Consider the following 8,839-nt stretch of genomic DNA (forward strand, 5'->3'; position numbering starts at 1 on the left):
TTTGCCCTAAATGCAAGTTTTATCATGGGAGGGGGGCGCGGCGATCGGGTCACCCCTGGGATTGACCCTCTGGGTTCCTCATGGCTGCCACCAGTCCTGTGTGCCTTTGCACACATTTTTCTTCCTACAGGAGATTCCTGGACCAGAATGGGGTCGGGGTGAGAGCAAGGGGTGCCTCCACCAAAAATGGGCGCCAGCACTTTCCTGCCGAGCCCCTGCCCAGTCCCAGCACAGGAGGACATTTAAGCAGAGGCAGAAGGCAGCCACATCTGGGGGGCTGTGGAAACAGATGAGGGGATGAACTCCTCCAGGTAGTGAAGGTGAAGGGGGAAGGGAGGTTTTCCTGGTCTGGCCAGGGGCGCCGATGCTGTACATCCGCCCCCACGTAACTGGAAGCGAGCACGCAGACCTGCACCCAGGTACCTGTGCTGCTCACACCAGCTGGCTGGCTCTGCGGCACTGACAGGTTCAGACGCCTGGTGGGCCTCGTCACCAGAGTTCCCCCGGCAAGCTAGAGTGGGGAGGGACCGGGATCTCTGGTTACCCTGGCGCTAGGGGGGTGGGAGGGGACAATGGGGGCCATACCGGGGCAGGTTAGGTTCTGCTATGGTGTGTGTGCATCAGACTTTCCATCTCTTCCATCCAGGCTTTCTGACTCCACACTTAGGACCCGCGTGTGCACACATTAATCCCTGAGCAAGCCTGTGCAAACAGGCGCACACGCAGGCCCGTGTATAGTCACACCCAGAGGTACTGTCACTGTCACAGCCACGGACCCGGGCTCGCACACACGCATCTCTCTTCCAGGAGCCCCCCCCGGCCCCTGCTGCCACCTTTGCCTTTTCTAAGACCTCCGTGGCACAGATGGTCCCTCCTTCTGTGCTCTTTTCACATCTCCCCTGGAGGCGACACATTGTGCGCCGATTCTGGTTTCCATACTTGTGTCCCCCACTAGGCTGTGACGCTGCCCGGGGAGGGCTGTGGCTCATATCCCCGGGCCTGATGTCTGAGTTTGACATATTATAGGTACTCAGTATATTTACGGTGAACGACTTCCTGTGCACAGGGGCACCGGGATATTTGTAAACAGAAACACATCCACCTAAAGAGACCCGTGGCTTCAATTGTACCGGCTCCTCTCCTTGTGAGGATAGTAACCTGCCCTACTCACTCCACCGGCTGGCTATGGGACTTGCTGTATATGAAAGTATTTTATAAAATACTAAGCGCCATTCATGTGAAATTATTATGGAATATTAGAAGGAATGTTAGAAGGTAATTAGTGATTTAAAAAGCCAGACTTTCTGACTCTATCATATGCTCGCTGTGTGAATTTAAGTGAGTTATGTAGCCTTTTGGACCTCAGTTTTCTATCTATAAAATGGGAATATGAAAAGTATTCTATGTTATTATGTTATGTCCTATGTTTTTCCCCAAAGATGAACAAACTAATCTTGTAAAATGCTTAAACGAACGCCAGAACTCATGCTCCATAAGTGTTGCTGTTAATATTATTAATAATATTACTATTCAGTATCAATACATATTGACAGCCAGAAATATAAATGAAATGACATGACATAAACATATCCAATATATCCACCCAGATTGTGTGTGTGTGTGTGTGTGTGCGCGTCCTAGACACGTGGTCATGGTCACAAACACGGGTTCACACTCACACATGTGCATCCTCTCACTTCATCTTCACCACAAGCTAACAGGTAGGTGCTGTGTCCCAATTTGGCACATAAGGAAACTGAGACGTGGAGAAGATGGTAACATATTCAAGGCCACGTAGCTAATAGCTTGGGGGGGGGGGAGCAAGATTTAGACACAGGTGGTCTAAATTTAGAAAGTTCAACCACAGTGCCTGCGCTTCTGCGGTCGTGGTGTCCCACACAAATACACTCGTGCAGAAGAATTAGTCACCAGGCGAAATGCATGCTCTGAGGGAGAAATACACACACACACACACACATACACACACACACACACACGTCATATACAAAGTGCCACCTTTTGCATACGGAGGTGCTCAGTGAGCCAATACAATTTGAAATACTGTGTATCTAGCATTTTGCCAGATGCTGTTGGATGACAAAGGCTTTATAATTATTTATAATTCTACTGTACAGCTCTTTCTAATCTATTTTCTTAAATTTTATACCCCATTGGTAAAAATGTTGAGCATACATATCCAGTGTATGAATATTTATTAACAAACTTTATACATGTATTACTGTACTAGTGTGTTCTAGTAGTGTGTTATAAAGCACACAAAAGATTTTAAAATGATGCTAAACATAAGATTAATATTTATAAAATAATTGTATTTATTAACATCACAAGGCATTGTTGATAATGTATAGTTTTTGAGAGCAATAGTTTTCATTTTATTACGGCCACTGCTGAACCCTTTATGATAGTGTGATGCGGTGGTCTGGTTTTACACTCAGTTTGTTTAGAATCTGGTTTTATGGCTAACATAGCAGAAAAAAATGTAATGCAAAATTTCAAAGGTCCAAATAGAACTCATCTTTGATTGTGTTAACTAAATTATGATTCCCAGTTTTCTCTCTTATCCACCAAATATGCCAAAGTTTTGTTAGCAAACTTTAATGTGGATTAGTTATTCTTTTTAACAAATGATTTCAAGCCCTGAAACTGTGTATTTGGAAAATTTTTGGACAGTTCAGAAATTTTTATTTCCAAGTGTTTTAAGTGTTCAGATATATTTTAATGTACAGCATAATTCCATTATTTTGAGCAGCAAAAATCCCATAACAACAGAAAAATTTCCAAATATCTTGTTTCAAAATGCCTTCTCCGTAGCTTTCATACTCCCCACTTAAGAGACCCTTCATTACACTGTAAGTTCCTTGAGGATAGAACTTGCGTCTTGGCTAAGCCATAGGCCTCAGGTCTTCAAACCATCAAACCTCTGAAGGTGTCCCGTAGATGCGGTTCAAGTCCATCATGAGTTGACTGCAAGTAGGGAGACTGTCCTAGAGAATCTCGGTGGCCTGACTCAATCGTTTGAAAGGGCTTCGGAGCAGCACCGAGGCTCCCGGCAGAGGGACCCCATCTGTGTGTGAGGGCTCCGGCCTGCGCCCCAGGACCCCGCCCGCCCCTCCGCACAGCCTCCGTGGATTTCAGGCTTGGCTAGCGAGCGCGCACAGCCACATAGGCCAACTCCTTGCTGCACATCTCAGTCTAGAAGCCCCACTGCTCTTGCTTCTTTGCTTGAACCCCGACTGATTCACTATTCAATCAAAATGTTTTCCAACTTCACTTAGCGTTTCCCAGCCTCCTTGGTGTGGTGATGGTCTCATTTATAATGCAGCCAGTTAATTCGTTAGTGTTTGGGCTCCTTATGATTTTCTCTGCATTCCGGCTGCTTGCAATTATTTAGATTTTAGTATGTTAAAAATATGGTTTTGAAAGTCAGAACTAGACAAAAATGGATCCTTGGGAAGCCACTCACCCTTCGTCCGTACATCATCACCACCCCCCTTCTGTGGGCAGGTGCCGTCAGCTCCGTGTAAGTAACCTCCTCTGTCTTTGAGTACAAATGAGCAGCTGTAAGTGTGTTTTCTTATTTTCCATATTGCTAACGCAGAAGAGAGATTACAGGTGCTTTTTCCACATTCCGTTTTGCTATCACAACATCCCCGAGCGAGCACTCTGCCGCAGCCGGGCTACGGCAAGGAGGTGGGCCTGATTCGGAGCCAGTGCAATTTACGGCCCATTCCAGTGCCTCGCGGATTACCAGAGGGGGCGAGGGGGGAAAGCCATGCCACTAATGATGCTGCTCCCCAGGACCCCAGGAACTCCAAAGCAAACAGGAGCAGGAATTTATGGGAGGAACTACAGAAGGTTGTTTTTCAACTTGACTCTCAGGTGAAGGAAATATTCCAGAATCTGCATCTACTCACTTCGTGTCTTTCTTTCTCTCCCTCTCCACCTTCTCCCCCATTAATAATTCCGCTGGTCTCCTGGAGAAGGTAAAAGGGCTTGAGGAAAGCCTTAGCAGAGGGGCAAAGGATTCCTAGACTGAGTGAAGAAATAATCCAGAACGCAGGAAAATGGGGGGACATGGTTAAGGAGACAGAGGGCGTACCAGCAAGCGTGTGGCTTGGAGGAAAAAGAAAATTTCAATCTTTGGAGCTCTCTCCCCTAGTCCTGAAGATCTTCCCACTCAGGATAAATCTAGACCTGAGGGGACCCTCATGTACCCCCAAGAATAACTAAGAGAGCACCCAGACCTGAAAGTTTGAGAAACCCTGATCTGAACATCAGGCAGCTAGAAGGTAATTTACTCCTCCTGGGAGCTGATGGAGAAACCCATCCAGATCTTCCAAGGTAAATTAGCTGTTCTCATTTCTTCTTCCAGTTGAGGTTTGTAATTTTGGAAGAGACAGGAGGACAGGAGAACTGAACAGCTGGCTACATCGATGGTCTCCAAAACCAGGATTTGGTTGTCTAAACCATGGCTGGTGCTAAGAGAATGATAGATTTCTGGCAAGGAGGCATCTCCCAAAAGCAGGATGAACATGTTTGGCAAGAAGCTCCATGATCTGGTAAAGAGGACTTAAAAATGAAATTTAGGGAAGGGAACAAGGAAATGTGCTCAGATAATACGGTGAAGACAATGGGCTGCCCATGTCCCACTTGCCCCTCCAGACCTACTCTCTGCCCTTCTCCCTGCTCTGTGCCTGGGAACCTGGCCATACAGCCTGTGTCATGGGGCTCCATGCCCTCTACTTGGCTTGAACCAATGGGAACCACCATATAGGACTCCTTGTGGATTCGAGTAACCACACCTTTCTCTTGCCCTTCAGTCCCAGGAGAGGAAATGGCTCCATGTGGTTGCCCCCCCCAGGGTGCTGCATTATCTTGCCTGTTTACCTAAATCATGGTCTCCCCTTTGAAATTAATATCTTTAATAATTGCCTCTTACATAGCCTTTTTTTTTTTTACTTACCCTCTACTGTTCAGTCTCTCTTTTACACATGCATGCACACACACGCATGTAGACACACACACAGATTCCCACAACACAAGTTTTTGTTGGAATCTGGGGGAGCGGGTGGGGAAGGAGTTCTGCACTGAAACCTTCACAACTTAGATCGAATGAGGGAGTCATCCGTGTCCTCTTTGTGACAGCAAGTGCACCAGGAGAGCACCACGCCTGCATGTCAGGGGCTGCATTTCAGGGGGCAGAAAGGGTGAAATATTGGGGTCAACAAAGCAGCTTTCACCAACCTTACATTTTTCCCCTGCAGGTGACTCATAATTATTTTCATTCATGTCTTCATCACAGTTCTCAATAAAGTCTTAAACAATCATTTAGACTTAAGCTATATTCCACATGTTAATTTTTCCCCCAGGGGAAAAAATGTTCCTCTAGTATTTCTAGTAATTCTGAAGGTCAGAGTGCATTTCTTGGACTCAGCAGATAGTAGGAAGAGGTCTTGAATGTTGCTGAGACACCAAGAGGGTATTTTGCACCAGAAAATCCAAGCCTGCACAGGGACTCAATCTGATTTCTTATGACTAAGTTCTAGCACGACCCTCCAGTGAATCACAGTGAAAATTGATAGCACTGTACCTGGGGTTTTACCATGCTATTGCCCCTTGGTTTATCACATCTGTTCATATTTTAAGATGCCAGGGTGTGATGAGGACCTATTTACTCATAAGACTGTGGCCATGGTGCCTAAGTGCTTTAATCAATTCTTGACATAGGTCTCTGTCTCACAACCGAAAAGCAAATATTGTCCTGTTTCTCTTTTGCATACAGTCTCAAGCTGTTGCTGGAGGAGCGAACGATGTTCAGTAAGGTTAGGGCCCTTTCCTCTCTCATAAAAACTCTTGTTTGCTAGGTTAGTGGGATTATGGGTGATTTTTTTTTTATCCTTTCAAAAATATTCTTTAATATTGACATAAAATTCTTTGAAAAATAAGCATTTTTTAAAAGGTTACAAAAAGGTCATTTCCAAGAGGAAAAACAAAATATTGTGGAGAGTTCCTTGCATGAGGACATAGGAGCAACCAATGAGTGGGTCAAGAAAGCCAGTGTGACCATCTAAACCTCTAAGAAGACGGCCAGGTAACTAACTTCTGTAAATAATCAAGCCTATAAAAGTTGCTATGTAGGTAAAACTTATACATAATTAATTAAATACTGCATTAGTTTTCATTCAAATGTTCTCGTGTTCAGCAGATAAGGCCTCAGAATAAAAATGGTTCAGGGGGCATTTCAAAGCCATTGTTCAACATAATGTTGCACCTAAAAAAATATTAATACCCCATCTTGGCCATCAGACTTGACCTTGTTTGTGTCTCATTTCTGCAGGACTGTGAGTTACTAGGGTTAATCTAATAAACTGATCTCTATTAAGGTGATTGTGGCTAGTGATGCCTCATTACTTTCCCCAGATATCATGGGGTGATTTTTTTTCATGATGTTTTCATGTTTGAATCTAAAGGAGTTTGTGAATTTTCGGTCTGCAGAAATTTGAAGTGGAGGCTGCCTAAGGAGCTATTTGCACTTCATAGTCTAGGCAGCCCCTACCTCCACTTCCCTCAGCTCAAGGATTTTTTTATGCATGATTAATGAAAGAGCTTTAGTCTATGGGGACTTTGACAGGTGTGGAGTCTGTGGGAGGCTGAGAAATAGCACCCCTCCCCAAAGGTATTCACATCAAATCCCTGGAACCTGTGACTGTTACTTTAAATGGCAAAAGATGTGATTAAGTATCTTGATCAAGTTAAGGGGCATATCCTGATATATCCAGATGGGCTTTAAATGTAATCACATGTATCCTTATAAGAGCAAAACAGAGGGAACTTGGAGAGAGGGACACACACACACAGAAGGTGATGTGAAGATAAAGCAGAGAGGAGATGTAGCCACACGCCACAGGCTGAGCTGCCAGCCTCCTGCACTGAGTTCCTGCCGTCGGAGTCAACCCTTATAAAAGAGTTGCTGGAATAGTATTTCAACCAATGAGGTGAGACCTGCCCTGTCCAACCAGAGCTGCACAACTATAGCCTCATTTGCATCTTTGTTAACCAATCAGAACATCTCTGTAACAACCAATCAGGATGTGAGATTCCAGCCAATCAGGGCAGTGCTATTTGGACCAATCAAACTGCGTGATTTTGGATTCCTCATTGCGTAAAAGGGACGAATCGGGACCAGGGCGGGCACTTTCTCTATATAATCCCGTTTCCCGCCGCCCCGCGGGTGTGCGCTGTCGGTTTCCTCTGGAGGCTGCGGCTCCCTAGTTTTGCAAACTTTTCTCCTGGGTAAAGCCGCATTTTTCCTGCGCCCGGACTGGGGACTCCTGTTGGCTTGGATTGGTGGCAGCGCGCTGATGCGGACGGAGGTCAGTGAAGGGGCCACAGGACTCTTGTGTGATTAGAAAGCAGGCGGACAGAGGTCCTCAGGATGCATTCAGAAAATTCCCTGGTTTCTTCTTAAAGCGCTTAGGTTTTAAAATCCACCCGCATTTTAAATCTCATAACTGAATTCTACGCGCTCGCTTCACTTGTCGGTCGGCCGAGGGGAAATTGTGGGTGGGCCACAGCAGTGGGAGGACGAGGGGTGGCGTCGCTCAAGGGCTGCCGGCTCCCGGTGTTCTCGGGGTGTCATTTCGTAGCGGCGGTGACGTCATCACCTAACCGGTGACTACGGGTTCGGCGTTGCCAGCCTGAAATGAGGTTGCAGGCTTGTCCAGCGAGCCAGTGACGCCCCGGGCAGAGTGGGTTGGGCTTCACCGATACCTGTCACCTCGGGCCTTAGGCCCTCTGAGCGCGCAGGGAGACGTGGCGGAGGGGACAGCACCTTCCTGCTGCTCTCCTGGCGCCCTGCCACCTGCTTTGGGAGGAGCAGTTTCTCACCCCCACGTTTATAGACGCCCCTGCCTCCCTCCCATAGGCGCATTTTCTAAAGCGCTGGGTATAAACCGCGATCGCGTCTCCTGTTGCCGCCGAGCGGCCCCTCTCCGGCGATGCACCCTCACCTCTCTCGACCCTCAGCTGGCAGGGCTCTGAGCTCTCCCTCCCGGCCTGCCCCCTGCTGGGGGGGGGGTGATTTGTGAAAGGCACCTGGTCCGCACCTGAAGGAACTAGCAGGTTAATATTTTAAGCGGACCCTTCTTGGTACGAAAATAACCGCCGCAGTGTTCATCTCCTGGGTCACCTGGGATTTTGCTTCCTCGTAGTTGTGGCAGGGAGGGGGCTCTTTATGTGTTGTTTAGGGAGCCCCCCTGTACTTCCCCAGTGAGTTTTTCTTGGTGAATGAGTTGATCTCACGCTAAGTGGAAGCAAAATATATTTCTGTTCACAGCCTGGACCTGCTGGATTTCTAGGGTGAACCCATTGCTTCCAGAAACCTGGACAACTTTGAGAGACAGAAGCGTATACATGTACACTGGGGTTTTCAGCTTGATGAGGCCATTCACTCGGCTCTTTTACACTCGTCTTGTGCCCTTACAGCTACCACCCGTTTCCCCCCTTCTGGGCATTTTAGACATAAAGATTCTTCATCATATTTACTTAACATATTTGGACACACATTTGATTTCTGTGATTCCTCATTCCCACCCTCCCCTCCCCCAAATAACAGGCCAGCTGGAAGCCCACGCAGGGAGGGTTCGGCAGCCACAGGGTTGCTGAAACGGCCTCTAGCTCGGGGCAGGACGGTGCTTGGACCCGGCTGCTGTTCCCAGTCACAGCATCTGCTCTGGTTTCGAATTACTTGTTAGCACCAACCCTGAGTGAAAAGGGAAATGCTTAAATTTTCTAATCAAACTTCATTTCTCTGAGTCCT

The sequence above is a fragment of the Miniopterus schreibersii genome (assembly GCF_964146895.1).
Source record: "Miniopterus schreibersii genome assembly, chromosome: 19".
Classification (NCBI taxonomy): Eukaryota; Metazoa; Chordata; class Mammalia; order Chiroptera; family Miniopteridae; genus Miniopterus; species Miniopterus schreibersii.